Genomic DNA, 15,099 nt, shown 5'->3' on the forward strand with positions numbered 1-15,099 from the left:
TTTTAGTTTGTCTTTGTAATGAACATCCAATACTTAACTTAACAGGGAAATAGTTGATCCACAACTATATTATTCAATGAGTACTTCCTTACTTTTAAGATAGCAGAATGGGATTTTATGGAGATTCAGATGCATTTATTTGCATTTGAATAATCAGTTAGAGAATTCCTTGTTAGATATACTCATTTTGTAAATAAAAATCTGTAACATAACCAAGAATATGCATTGGAAATGAATACCAGGCTGAATCAAAAGTCTTTTTGCATTTCAAGCTTAATTAATAGTTCAAACAAATAATGGATGTAAAGCATTTATTCGTAAAAATATATCCTATCATACTTTATTGTTTGTTGCCATTGTAGTGCCAGAAGCTTAATTTCACACTAGTACCATTTCACTGGTTTAGAAGAAAAAAACACCCTGAATCCAATTTCAACCTCATTCACATTGTTGAACCTCTGTCCATGTAGGAAATGAGCCATGGCTCCAAAAGGATGGTAATATGATGGTGAAAAGTCTGCATTGTAGGCAGAGTGACATGGCACTTCCAGCTTTCCAACTCCCTCAAATTTGCACTTAGTCACATTGCACTGTGTGCTGGAGCATTGCCATTCTGTAGGAGTGTGCATCTTCAACTAACCAATGCTAGCTTTCACAGCATCATACACTCACTGCAGTTGTTGAGTATAAAGGTTAGTGTTCACAACATGACCATCTAGAACAAGTTCAAAGCGCAATATCCCCTCAAAATTCCAACAAACACATAAGATGACCTTCTGTTCAAGCCACCCATGTTTGACAACAGTTACTGAAGTCTAGCTGGAATGAAGCCACTAATTTCTCTTATTAGGATTATGCAAATAGGTCCATTTTTCATCCCCATTGTTTGTCTTCGAGGCTGGTGTCACCTTCCTTGAAACATCTGAACCAGTTTTGTGTCACACATTCGTTAGCATTATCAATTGCTTTTGCTACTACCCATACACTCAGTTTCTTTCTTTTTTATCTTTTTTCAGGTAGCATAAAATGTCTCTGATGGCATTTTTTTCACCACTCATTACCAAAGCTGTAAAATAAAGAATAAGTAATTAATGTTTATATCTTATAAAGAGTAAACAATTTAGCAACGATTGGACAAGGTGTATTAAATTTATAATATAACATGGAGATACAAGTTGCCAAAAACAATATCTGGCCTCTTACATTTGACAGAAGTTTTGATGTCAATATTACACCAGTATTCCTTGAGTTGGTGTTTATGAATGTATTCCATAACAGAGGGATTTTCTAAGTTTATTTCAGGACAGTCGTTTTTGTGGATAGCTTTGTAAATTGTTTTAGCAACAATACCATGCCACATAGGGCGGTAACACTGTGACGACATTTTAGGACAGCTGCTAATCACATGTGTGATATCTTTCACAGAAACATGACATAGTCTATGTATGTATGTATGTATGTATGTATGTATGTATGTATGTATGTATGTATGTATGTATGCATGTATGTATGTATGTATGTATGTATGTATGTATGTATGTATGTGTGTATGTTTGTATATATATATATCAGCATTACAGTCCAATTAACTTAATTTATTTGGTCCATTATAAACGAAACAATGCTCTCAATTTACTTATATTCAGTTTCTTCAAATGAAGCCATAGATGCTCAAGTATTTAACCCTTTTGTTACCATACTTCTGTTGAGATGCTCTGTGTTTCTTTCAATTAATTTAAATATAACGAAGAATTTAGTAAAATAACTTAGTTATCATAAAACTAGTGTTAAGAACATAAATTGTGACTAAGGTTTGGTGGAAGATTTTAATTTACAACTTTTGAAACAAGACATCTGTACTTACAGAGCCAGAAGTGGTTTCAGTGGGGTTGGTATCAACAGGGTTAAACCCATAATTGTCAAAACTTCTGTTGCTTTTGCAATCACTGAAAATGGTAAAAAAAAAAAAAAAACTTCTTTACATATTTGTATCAATTGAAAATGATTTATGGATCAAGGTACAATGAAACTTTGTTTTAAAGTGATCTGGATAAAATAAGCAAGTAGAATATTGACTAAAAAAAGGAACAAAAAAATAATGCCTATATTTGCATGTGCTCTATTGATACTCCATTTCCCAGAAGCAATAAAGATGATGCAAGAAAATTCTTAAACAACATTAGTAATCATACTTGGTTGACTCACTTTTCTGTCACAATATGTAGATAATTCTATAAACTAGCTCTTTCAATTTGAGAATGGAACAAGTACATGAATGATTAAACTCAGTATTAAAATATTTTAACTGGATATATTGCACAAGTATGTCATTAGGCTGAGACATCTTTGTCTGGGTGAAAAAAGAGATTGTCATCAAATCTTTCAGGAAGCATGGTATTAATAATGTTTCAGATAATATGGAAGATGAAGTGATTTATGAAGAAATTGAGATCACAAGTAAAGAAGAATTTCAAAGTTTCAAAGACAGCAGCAGTGAAAAAGAATTTGAAGGTTTCCAAGAAGTCAGTAGTAAAGATGTGATTGAAAGCTTTGAAGATAATAAGAATGGATAGTGACTGAAAATTTAACTACATATCATTGTATTTATTTTTAATTTTAAATATATCTGAGATAGTCACTTTGCTATAGTGAATGTTTGGCTTTTTTTCTACTTCTGTCAATTATATGAACTACTTTTTTAGTTTTTTTCTTCCTTATTAAGTAACTTTTCTTTGTCTGATTTTTTCTTATCTGAAATTTCAAAACCACAGTATATTTTTTTCCACTAATGTAATTTATCTATAATACATTTCTGACATAAAAATTCAAATATGTAGAAAAGGAACAAATTATTTACTTCTGTTTAAATATAATTGTTTTACCTCAAATTTAGGAATATGTTACAAATGAGTGTATGCAAACAAGTATGATAGATATGTATATATATTCATGAATATAGTCTCCTGTAGGATAAAGAAAATCATGTGATGAACCATTTTCAGCTTCATGATTTTTTACTGCTTTTTATGGGTCACATTTTCTTTACTGATACTTGTCTGTGTGCAAGCCATGGATTCAATTCTACAACTATTATGATTTTGTCCACCTTTGGTTCTTTTTAATAACCAGCATACATTTGTGTGTTATTTTAAAGAATCAGATACAATAATTACTAGACTTTTCATTAGTCTGGATAGTTGTAAGGTGTAATTCTTAATGTGCCAACATTTCAAAACAAGCTCATTTGCTAGTTGGCTGTCAACTTACATAGCAAATACAAATCACACAGCCTCAGATCTCCAAAAGTATAGATATCACTCACCTTTTGATGCTTATATTTCTTTTGGTGCTCATGTGTATTTTAATAAAGTTGTTTTGTTCTGTTTATTTAAATTGTAAAAGCTGTGGAAGCTGCTTTCCTAGTAACAGACTTCTTTGAATGGATTTTCTGTCAATACAATATAGGTGGTCTCTTTTCTTGTTGCCTGCTGTAATTCTGGCACAATATACAATAGCTTTCCAGTATTCACTGTTGAGTGACATAGCTGGAGTCAGACTCAAGCCGACCACAAAATAAATTTCTGCAGCCAAAGCAATTATTTGTTTGCACACAAGAATGCCAATCATTGAAAATAAACCATTGTAGATTAGAACTGAGCAAATATTACATTTATTCAACAATATTCTTTAGCTGGCACGAAACCATGAAATATGTAATAATGCTGTGAAACAATAATACATACATATATCTGTGTGTGTGTAGACACACACATATATATGTGTGTGTGTGTCTACACATCATCGATTAACAATTTAGCATCCATTTTCCATGGTGGAATGGATTGAATAGTTCAACAGGGGGCAAGCTAAAGAGCTGCAAAAGTCTCCAGTTGTCTGATTTGACATGCTATCTGTGGCTAGATGCCTTTCCTAATGCCAACACACTTTACAGGGTGTACTTGATCTTTTTAAATGGCACCAGTACCAGAAGGGTTGCCAAGCAGCTTGCAAGACAAAGACCTCTCAGCTAACAGAGGGAAGAATGAAACTAAGAGGAGTAACCACATGCCATGGAAGAGGTTGGAATGATAGAGGGACAAAGATAGCTAATATACATTGTTGTGTGTGTGTGTGTGTGTGTGTGTGTGTGTGTGTGTGTGTGTGTGTGTGTGTGTGTGTGTGTGTGTGTGTGTGTATGTGTGTGTGTGTGCGTGTGTGTATAAATTTAAGTCACAATATTTGGATTCAAGTAGTTTGGTAGAACTCCTAAAAAAGTCCTGTAATGTATCATTATACAAAACATATAGAATACATAGCATGATACAAAAGAAAATGATAAGGAGGGCATTATTTTGAAGGATTTTCTGCATTTAACATTAATGCATGCAAGTAAGTAATTTATTTATTATTAAATATAGTAATATAAATTATTTACATGTTTTTAAGTTAAGAAACAATTTGTTGTGATATTAGAATTTTCTTAATATTGACTAAAGTTTCATCAAACCATCTCTATCATTTCTGACTTTATATAGTTGCCATATTCCCTTCCATACTGGCTAACTCTGATAGAAAACAGTCACCATGTTCCATTCTATATCAACACCATTATCATCTTTTAACATCCATTGTTCATGCTAGCATGGGTTGGACGGTTTGTTTGGGTTGGCACACTGGAAGCTGCACCAGACTCCAGTCTGATTTAGCATGATTTTCTACATCGTGATGCCCTTCCTAACACCAACCACTCTGAGAATGTAATTGGTGCTTTTACATGATACTGGAGTGCCTTTACGTGCCATCGGCATGCGTGCCAATTTGCGTGACACTGGTATCTTCCGTGACAGTGATTTTGATTGGCGTGATGGATCTTCTCTTCAAGCATGACTTAATGCCAAATGTCTTAATCATTGCCTCCATGAGGCACAACACTCAGACACTTTGCCTCTGTGAGGCCCAATGCTCAAAAGATGTTCTTTACGTGCCTTCTGCATGGGTGCATTTGGTTGATAGGTCCTCTCAAGCACAGCACATCACCAAAAGTCTCTGTCACCAGTCATTGCCTCTGTGTAACTCAAAGTTCAAAGATCATGCTTCACCACCTCGTCCCCTGTCTTCCTGGGTCTACCTCTACATGTTCCCTCCACAGTTAGAGATCAGCACTTCTTTACACAGCTGTCCTCATTCATATGCATCACATGACCATACCAGCACAGTCGTCTCTCTTGCACACCACATCTGATTCCTTTCATGCCTAACATTTCTCTCAAGATGCCTACACTTTGTCACACATGAACACTGACATTGCACATCCAGCAAAGCATACTGGCTGCATTTCTCTCAAGCCTACATATGTCCTCAGCTGTCATGGCCCATGCTTCACTGCCATGCGGCATAACTGTTCGCACACATATATATTATATGTCCTGTACCCATATATGCATGTATATATATATTTTTATTATTTATTTATTTAATTGAACTTGATGCATCCATTCCCAAGTAAGTTTTATCTTCACCCATATTTTGTGCAACTTTCTACTCTGTACTGTTTTCTTCCTCTCATCTTTGCTTCTTTTCCTCGCGTGACCATCTTTCTTTTCCTGCTAGGATGTCTAAATGACTGGAGGTTTTTTTTCTCTCTCTTCTATATTTTCTCTTTTTAAAAAATGTCTCTCTCTGCTTTCACTATTTTCCTTTTGTTTTGGTCTAACGACCTTCCATATCTGTTTTCATTCAGTTTCCTTGTACGTCTCCACTGTTATTTTTTGGTCCCAACTTTGACCCTCCATAAATCCTAAATTTTATTTTAGAATTTATGGGAGCTACTGTCTTTGAAGACTCATTGTTGTTTGAATGCTTGAAATGAGGAGCCGATAGACAGCCGACAACTGATGAAGGGTCCGTCTCAGCATTAACTTGTCCTGTTTTCCATTTTTCCTCATTGTTTACGTATCTCATTTATTTTTGTCCTGTAATTACTGTCCACATTTTGTATCTATCTCTTGTGTGTATGTTATTTGCACTATTGGTGATGTACTGTTCCCATATTTGCATACACAAACACACACTCTCTCTCACTTTCTCCCTCCAGTATCTCCCCATTCCTCTCTCTCTTCTCCTACCCTTTACACTCCACATTACTCTTCTTCCCCCCCTCTCTCCACCCCAACCTATTCACTAATACTATAAAGAGAAACAAATCCCTTCAACAATTTATAAATATTTGTATATGTACAACCATCTAGATCTCTGAATACCTTATATATATATATATATATATATATATATTACGTAGATGTACTTGCATAGCAACATTAAACTTAAATGTTGAAGTGAATCTAACGGTTTTTGTGTGTTTCTTAAATGGCTTATAAACACCTTCTGCACTGCAATTGTTATATATATATATATGAAGTTAAATCAAAATGAGGGTGAAAAATTTGATAACATCAATTTTAACACCAGTGGTCTAGCATATAAAAAAACCAAGATTCAGTAAATAGTATTTCATACATAAAATATAAGTGGGAATTTTTTAACCACTATGTGGAAACCCTTATGCTAGAAGAAGATCTGCTATGGTCTCAACCACTAAGAATGGTTCTCCAGGAAATTTAGCACACCAGAAACGTAAGCGAGCAAGACAAATGAAAAATAACAAAAATATAGATTAATCAGAAACAATTGTTTCAGTATCAATAAATTATGTAATTTTACTTACACAATTTATCTGTAGATCGTCAGTGTGAACCTTGTTTCTGGAGAACAATTCTGAGTGGCTGAGACCATAGCGGATCTTCTAGCATAAGGGTTTCCACATAGTGGTTAAAATTTCCCTCTTATATTTATGTATGAAATACTATATATATATATATATATATATATAAGCACCATTCAAGCATGAGCGTTACCAGTGTTGCTTTACTGGTACTTGTGCCGGTGGCACGAGAAAAAATATTCAAGTGCGGTCATTGCCTACTATACTGTGTAGATGACAAAACCAAAACCAAACAATGCGCATGCACAAAATTAAAAATACGAAATGGTGGCAATTTACCCATCACATCCTGTATATATGCTTGTATAGAAAGATAGACAAACGGACAGATAGACAGATAGATAGATAAACAGATAGACAGATGGTGTGGTGATGGCAATATAGATAGCCGTACAGATAGATAGATATATACATACAAGTAGATATAGGAATGTTAATTTGGACAGCTAATTTTAATTCATTAAGAATTGTGTGTTATCTTGTGTAGAATCTTTATAAGATTGTAAAATATAAACAAAAATGAAAATGTAGAAATCTAAGAAATGTAATAAACTATTTATCCAAATAACTATTTGACTGAATGTGTTTTGTTTCTAATTTTCAAGATTGTTTTTAAAATCTTATCAGCTAAAGTTTATATTAAATTAAGCATTTAAATTACAAAATTATCAAATAAATAAATAAGATGAAAAAATTAAAAAGAAACTAATTATGAATGCTATAATTAAATTTTTAAAATATCACTTTAAATTTCCTTAAAATAATTTCTATTATTAGTATGATGATATAAATGATTATATTAATTATTGCTGTGAGGCAAAATTTTAAGTTTATTCATGCAGATATAATGACATCACCAACTATGTTTGGCAAGATTTTAAAGAGTTTGTCACTTTCTTTTATACAGTAATTGACATTTCAAGTTTGATTGTAGAAATCTTACAGTTTATCAAAAACATAAAAAGTGAGAGAAAGAGACAGAAAGTAAATGAAAAGAAAACACTTTCTGGTTTAGCAGTGCAAGAAAAACTCAGTCCATATGTTCTTCAAGCTGTATATTCTGAGCTCAAATTCTGCCTTTAGCTAAGCGCAGTTCAGTAGACATGAGGAAAAAAGTAAATAATTAGGTACATAAACAACCAGCTAATTTCAAGTCGTAAATACAGGGGTAGCTGAAAGTACCAGCAAATAAAGCCATCACTCATGGTCTCATGTGCTTGGGGCACCGTGTCAAGTGTGTGGATCTTCGAAATAAGAAAGGGAAAATTAAAATTATATATACAAGTGAAATAAACCTTTATTCCTATATTTAATAAATTGTAGTGAGTGGATTTGGTACAAGCTGAAAGAAGCCGGTCATATACAGATGTGTGTGTGTGTGTGCATGTGTGTGTGTGTGTGTCCGTGTGCATGTGTGCGCATGTGTATGGATATATACAGGGTGCAGTGAATAAACAGTCATCTAAATTACACAAAAATGAAAATAGCACTGACATCTCATTTTAATAAATATATTTAACCAAAATTACATAAATATATCTTGAAATACTAAACAGTAAATTTATTCAATAAAATCGCCATTGGCTTCAACCGCAGCCTCCAGACAATTTTGGAATCTCCTGAAACTCTTTTGGATGGTCTGCTTGTTTAAGCTGGTGAATGCTGCCATAATCTTTGCCTCCAGTTCATCTTTGGTGTTACAAGGAGTTTTGTTGGACTCTCGCTCAACTGCACCCTACATAATAATCAAAGGAGTTGCAGTCTGGGTAGTTGAGTGGCCAGATGTTGGGGGTGACTTGGTCGCAGAAATTGTCTGACAGCCATGAATGGGTTCTCCTGCTTGTGTGGCATGGTGCAGAGTCCTGTTGCCAGACAAAGGGTCTTCCAGCAGGCACCCTCTTGACTCAGGGCAGCACTACCTCCTCCAGGCACTTGATTTAGGCCTCTGTGTTGAGTTTGAGGCCATGTTGGAAGCTGAATGGAAGCATAACGTCACTGTCACTAGTGATCACTCCAAACACCATTATGTTGACTGGATGTTTGATTTTTATCACTCTCAGTACATGTTTTGCAGACACAGGAAACACTCAAACTGACACCCAAACACACTGAAATATTCGTATTGGAGCTTCCAGCATGAATGACAAGTGGCACAGCATGTCGTTTCCAAATCTCTGGCAAGGTGAATTGCTTCATGGTGTTGTTTTTCTCACAGATGGTGCCCAACTGACTCTACTATACTGCATAGTTGACAAAATCAAAAGCAACAAATAATGTACAAGCCTGAAATTAAAAATATAAAATAGCAACAAGTTACCACATGTCCTGTATATATATATATATATGTGTGTATATATATATAAATGGAAACAACAATTAGAAGGACAGGCAAAAAAAGACAAGTCATTCTTGGCTTTCTTTCATCAGTCAAGTCCCAGAAGTCACAACCATTTCGGGCAGTTATACTTGAGATTGTTGGATCTGGTTGCCCCCAAAAAAGTCTAAGCTAAGAGCATTGCACCCTTTTGTAAGAAAGCTAGTGAATGTGTACAGCAACAAAGACAAAAAAACAAACAAACAAATAATGGAGAACATGGTACACAATTACGAATACAAACAAGAAATAACAACAGGCATCTAGACAGAATGAGATAACAAATCCAAGGCTATGAGGAGTTTCAGGACATTTATAATGAAATAGACTTCCAGCTGTTTCTGGGATATTATGGATATCCCTTCATCAGAGACAGTGTGAGAAAATATTTGAGTTCGAATTATTGTGGAAAAAGAGGAGAGAGGAAATATAGAGGGAAATAAGAGAATGAAAGTAGAAATAAGATATATATAAAGATATTGTAGTTGCAGTTCCATTATTCAAGGAAAATGGTGTATAGATGTGGTAAAAAAATTTTCCTGTACATATTATGTAAGTTCCAATAGCAGTTCATGTTTAGTCATTTCAAAGTATGGAGCCACATATATATCAAGCACCATCTGTACGTGGCCGATGCCAGCGCCACTTGGACTGGCTTCAGTGCCGGTGGCACATAAAAAGCACCAACCGATCATGGCCGTTTCCCCCTTCCCCTGGCTCCTGTGCTGGTGGAACGTAAAAAGCACCCACTACACTCACAGAAGGGTATCCAGCTGTAGAAACACTGCCAGATCAGGTTGGAGCCTGGTGCAGCCTCCTGGCTTCCCAGACCCCGGTCGAACCGTCCAACCCATGCTAGCATGGAAAACGGACGTTAAACAATGATGATGATGATGATGATGATCAACTTAGATAAACTTAGATATGTTTTGACCAAAGATTGGTCCAGGCCATGTCTAACTTAATAGCACCACCTGATAGGATTATCTAAATCCTTTTTAAGTCAAGTTTTGTGGTACCATGGTTCATTTGAGTAGGGAGTTCTTGTTGAGTGAGTTTTATCCAGGTATAGGTGGCTTATCTGGTATGCCTTGAAGAAATTTGTCCAGATTCCGTTTAAAGGTAATGGGATCATTTTCCTCTTAGCGTGTTAGTGTATTTACATCCCCATGACTTAGCAGTTCAGCTAAAGAGTCCAACAGAATAAGTAGCAGGCTTTAAAAAAAATAAGTAGTAAGTTCAATTAATTTGGCTTAAATTTCTTCAAGGTGCTGACCCAGTATGGCCACAGTCTAATAAGTAAAACAAGTAAGAGATAAACAAAGAAAAATACTTGTACAGGTTTTATTCCTTGTGATAATTTCAAAAGATTATACAAGTAAGGATATTGGGGTGTCAACAACCCCAAGGCTAGATCTTGTCAAATATGCAAATATTAGATGGACAGCATGTTAAAGCTTGCTGAATTTTGGTGTTTGTAGTACACTGTACTACCTGTGTACATCAAATATTTATATGTACCATATTTATCTGAAAACTTCAAAACCTAAGGCATGGTATTGTCAGTTTAAACATGATAGTGAACTTATTAGGATATGTGTAGTCTATATGAAGTCATACTAGCATATATATATATATATATATATTCTTTTTTATATTCTTCCATTTGTTTCAGTCATTTGACTGCGACCATGCTGGAGCTCTGTCTTTAATCAAACAAATCAACCCCAGGACTTATTCTTTGTAAGCTTAGTATCCTATCAGTCTCTTTTGGAAGAACACCTTTTGTCTTGAAACCAAAGATGGTCGTTTTTCTTCTAGTGCAGGTGTTGACGAATGGTTGAATGATGACATTCAAGTTTCTCTGCTAGTTCTTCAACAGTTGTGATGGGATTTTGTTCCACCAGGGTTTGCTCTACAGATTTTCCGGGATGTGGCTTGTCTTCTAGGCTGTAGTTTCCAGCTTGGAATTTCTGGAACCACCATTGACACTGTCTTACGGTTATTGTCTGATCCCCAAATACTGCATTAATATTCCTCAAACTTTCCATTGTGTTGTTGCCTTTATTGAACTCATAAAGCAAAAATATGCTGAATATGCTCCTTTGTCACTTCCATTATAGCTTTGACAAAATAACTGTTAAAATCAAACTGCACTCTTCAGAACTTGCACTAAGAATATGGACAAGGTAAAATTACTACCTGCTTTTATAGCAAGTTGATGCAGGTAGTTTATTCTATCCCCCTCCCACTTTTAGTTCATGCAATTGAAAAAAACTGCATTATTTATGGGATGACCCAATATATACAGAAGTGAAATATATATATATACATGAGCACGCTTTGCAATTATTTCATTTAAAGATATGAATAAAAGCAACTGCATCACCTAGTCAAAATATATTTGGTATCTAAAGAAGAAAGGTGAAAACAGTTTTACAGTCATTGCTGGAAATGTTTAAACATGCAATGGCTATGATAGTGATCACAATTTTCAGTTATATACTAGTTTATTACTCAAAATCTTAGGTTCACATTTGCAAAACTGAACACTTAAAGTTAAGCATACTGTACAAGATTTGAAACTACTAAGTGAATACTTGAGACATTCTATTTCCCTCCATGTCTCCATATTCTGATTGTACATAGGACGGACTCCTATGTTTGTCTAAGATATTCATGTTTTACTTTTTTACTGAATGGAACACTCACATGCATTTAATCCTTTCTACTACAGGCACAAGGTCTGAAATATTCATGAAGATGGGGCCAGTACTCAACCCTAGTACTCAATCAGTATTTTATTTCATTGACACTGGAATGATGTAAAGCAAAGTTGACTTCGGTGGGATTTGAACTCAGAATGTAAATATGGCCGATATACCACTAAGTATCTTGTCTGGCCTGCTAGAGGTTCTGGCAGCTTTCTGCCTTACATCATCATCCTAATCCTCATTATCATCATTTAGCATTTGCTTTCCATACTGGCATGGGTGAGACAGTATGACTGAAACTGGTAAGCTGGAGGGTTGCACCAGGTTCCAGTCTGATTTGGCATGGTTTCTACTGCTTGATGCCTTTCGTAATGCCAACCACTCCAAGAGTGTAATGGGTGCTTTTTACATGCCACTGGCAGTGGTAATTCTTACATGTCACTGGCACAGGTGCCTTTAACATGCCAACAGCACAGGTGCCATTTATATGACACTAGCAGTATCGCCCGGCGTTGCTCGGGTTGTAAGGGAAATAACTATATAAGCATTTTTAGAGAGTTATAGCCAAAAAATAGCAAAAAAATGCATTAAAAATTGAAAAAAAATTAAGGTAAATTTTTTTTTAAAATCGTTGACACATCGTAGATAGTTTCAGAGAGTTACTTCCCTTATATAAAAGCGAAAAAAATGCATTCAAATGGAAAAATATGATGGTAAAATTGTTTTTAAAATCGTAGACTCATCGTAGACGCGCGCTAATACCCAGAAGGCTCGATATGAATCACGACTATAAGATACCCGCTTTTGGTTAAACTGCACGCAAAATGTGGGAGTAGTTACGAATCTAAATCGAAGGGGACAGACACACACTTCACTCTTATATAAAGATGCTTATTTTTTTCAGTCATAGAGTTAGATTTATGAAGGTCTTCAGTAGAAAATCCTTCGATTCTGACTCGCTGCTTGATATAATGAATTCGTATCCATTTTTTGTCAGAATTAGAAATTTTGAAAACACAATAGAACAAATTTCGGAAAAAAATCTCCCATAATTCACGGAATTAAATTACACTTCGATTTTTGTACAAAACTGTATTTGAAGTGTTTACGAAGTATAATACGTGTTTTCACGAATGTACTAAGAGATTTACTCTGATATTCTCATTTAAATATGAATAGGTAAATCGGGCGGTTGGTAACGAAAGGGTTTATATAAGTGTCGTCTGTTTATACATAAACACTGTTTCATACTTTCAGTTTAGTCTTGCTCAAATCACTCTGTCGCTAATTTACTCTCTTCCAAGAACATTTTCACTCACTGTTATCTGTTAGCTTCCCATACATTTTACTCATGTATCTATCAGCGTGATAGACAGAAACAAATATTACATTTACTTTCATTTTATTCGTCGCACACTGTGTGTGTGCGTTTGCGTGTGGTGTAAACCAGACTAAGAAAAGCATTTGACACACACACCAGAATGTGAGTTTTCTGTAAATTTTGCTTAATTGGAGTTTAAATTTTAAAAACTGGACCTGGTATGACGCGATGCATTGTAACTCTCAAAAATGCTAGTTAAATTGTAATTGAAGAAATCCTATATTGTAGATTTGTATAACTCCCAAAGAGGCAGATAAAATCTGCCTTTTATAATAGATATATATATATATAACTAGCAGTATCGCCCGGCGTTGCTCGGTTTGTAAGGGAAAAACAACATAAGCATTTTTAGAGAGTTATAGCCAAAAAATAGCAAAAAATGCATTAAAAATGAAAAATATGATGGTAAATTTTTTTTTAATAAAAAATCGTTTACTCATCGTAGACATTTTTAGAGAGTTACTTCCCTTATATAATAGCGAAAAAATGCATTAAAATGTGAAAAAAAAAACGATGGTAAATTTTTTTTTAAATCGTAGACTCATGTAGACGCTTTCTTAGCCATTTCTGTTTTGGTGTCTTCAAGCCATGAAGTCGTGTTCTAAAAGAACACTGGTCTCCTTGACAACGCATTACGACGTTGATTTCCTTACACTTCCCTTCCCTACAGGTGCAGGTGTGAGCGTGGACGCCAACTCCGCCGCCATCGACACACGAAAAATTATGCATTAAAATGGAATAAAAAATGATGTAAATTATTTTTAAAATCGTAGACTCATCGTAGACGCGCGCTAATATTCAGACGGACGGCTCGATATGAATCACGACTATAAGCTACCCGAATTTGGTTAACTGTACCGCAAAAAGTGGGAGTAGTTAGGAATCTAAATCGAAGGGACAACACCACACAACTACAGTTTTTATATATAGGATAAAAAAAAGCTAGCGCAGTAGTGGTGAGTATGACAGCAAGAAAAGCATACATTCACTCTCTGCATGCAATTAGACTCGGAAAGTTCGTGAGGAACCCATTGACCCAATTTGCTGACTTTTCCGATAGCACAACAGGTGTCAATGAATGGTTGAATGACCAAATCCAAGCTTCTCTGCTAGTTCCTCAACAGTTACGATGATATTTTGTTCCACCAGGGTTTTCAGATGTCCTTGTCGAGTTCTACAGATCTTCCAGGATGAGGCTCGTCTTCTAGGCTGTAGTTTATGGCTCAGGATTTCTGGAACCACCATTGACACTGCCTTACGCTTATTGTCCAATCCCCATATACTGCATTAATATTCTTGTACTTTGACACATTTATATTCTGTTATTCTTTTATATGTTTCAGCCTTGAGGTTGTGGCCATGCTGGATCATGTGTGTGTGTGTGTGTGTCTATCTGTCTGTCTGTCTGTAGTATATGTATATGTATGTGGTGAACAATAATATTTTCAACAGATGTGTTGCAAATATATCTGATTGTTCTCAAGCTTCAATACTGTGTGTGTGTGTATGTGTGTGTGTGTATGTATGTATTATATGTATGTATGTATGTATATGTATATGTATGTATGTGTGTATGTATGTATGTGTGTGTGTATGTATGTGTGTGTGTATGTGTGTGTGTGTATGTATGTATGTATGTATGTATGTAGTATGTATGTATGTATTTATGAGTGTATGTTTACTTTATTACTAATTACTCTCTTCCAGAACATTTTCACTCACTCTTAGCTCTTAGCTTCCCATACTTTTACTCATGTATCTATCAGCGTCATAGACAGAATACTTTCACTTTAGTCTTCCTCAAATCACTCTGTCGCTATTTACTTTCATTTTATTCGTTGCCCACTGT

General features: G+C 35.0%; 1 long non-coding RNA gene across 2 annotated transcripts in view; it reads right to left on the minus strand.

The window, feature by feature from the left end:
* Positions 1-297: 297 nt before the first annotated feature.
* Positions 298-15,099, minus strand: part of LOC118761103 — a 98,683-nt gene continuing 83,881 nt past the window's right edge. For both annotated transcript variants that reach the window (XR_004997154.1, XR_004997155.1), the window contains exons 2-3: positions 1,865-1,946; positions 298-1,066 (exon numbers count right to left, since the gene is read on the minus strand). This is a non-coding gene — a long non-coding RNA (uncharacterized LOC118761103). The remainder of the gene's footprint in view (positions 1,067-1,864; positions 1,947-15,099) is intronic.

Source organism: Octopus sinensis, linkage group LG2 (assembly GCF_006345805.1).
Source record: "Octopus sinensis linkage group LG2, ASM634580v1, whole genome shotgun sequence".
NCBI classification, from domain to species: Eukaryota; Metazoa; Mollusca; class Cephalopoda; order Octopoda; family Octopodidae; genus Octopus; species Octopus sinensis.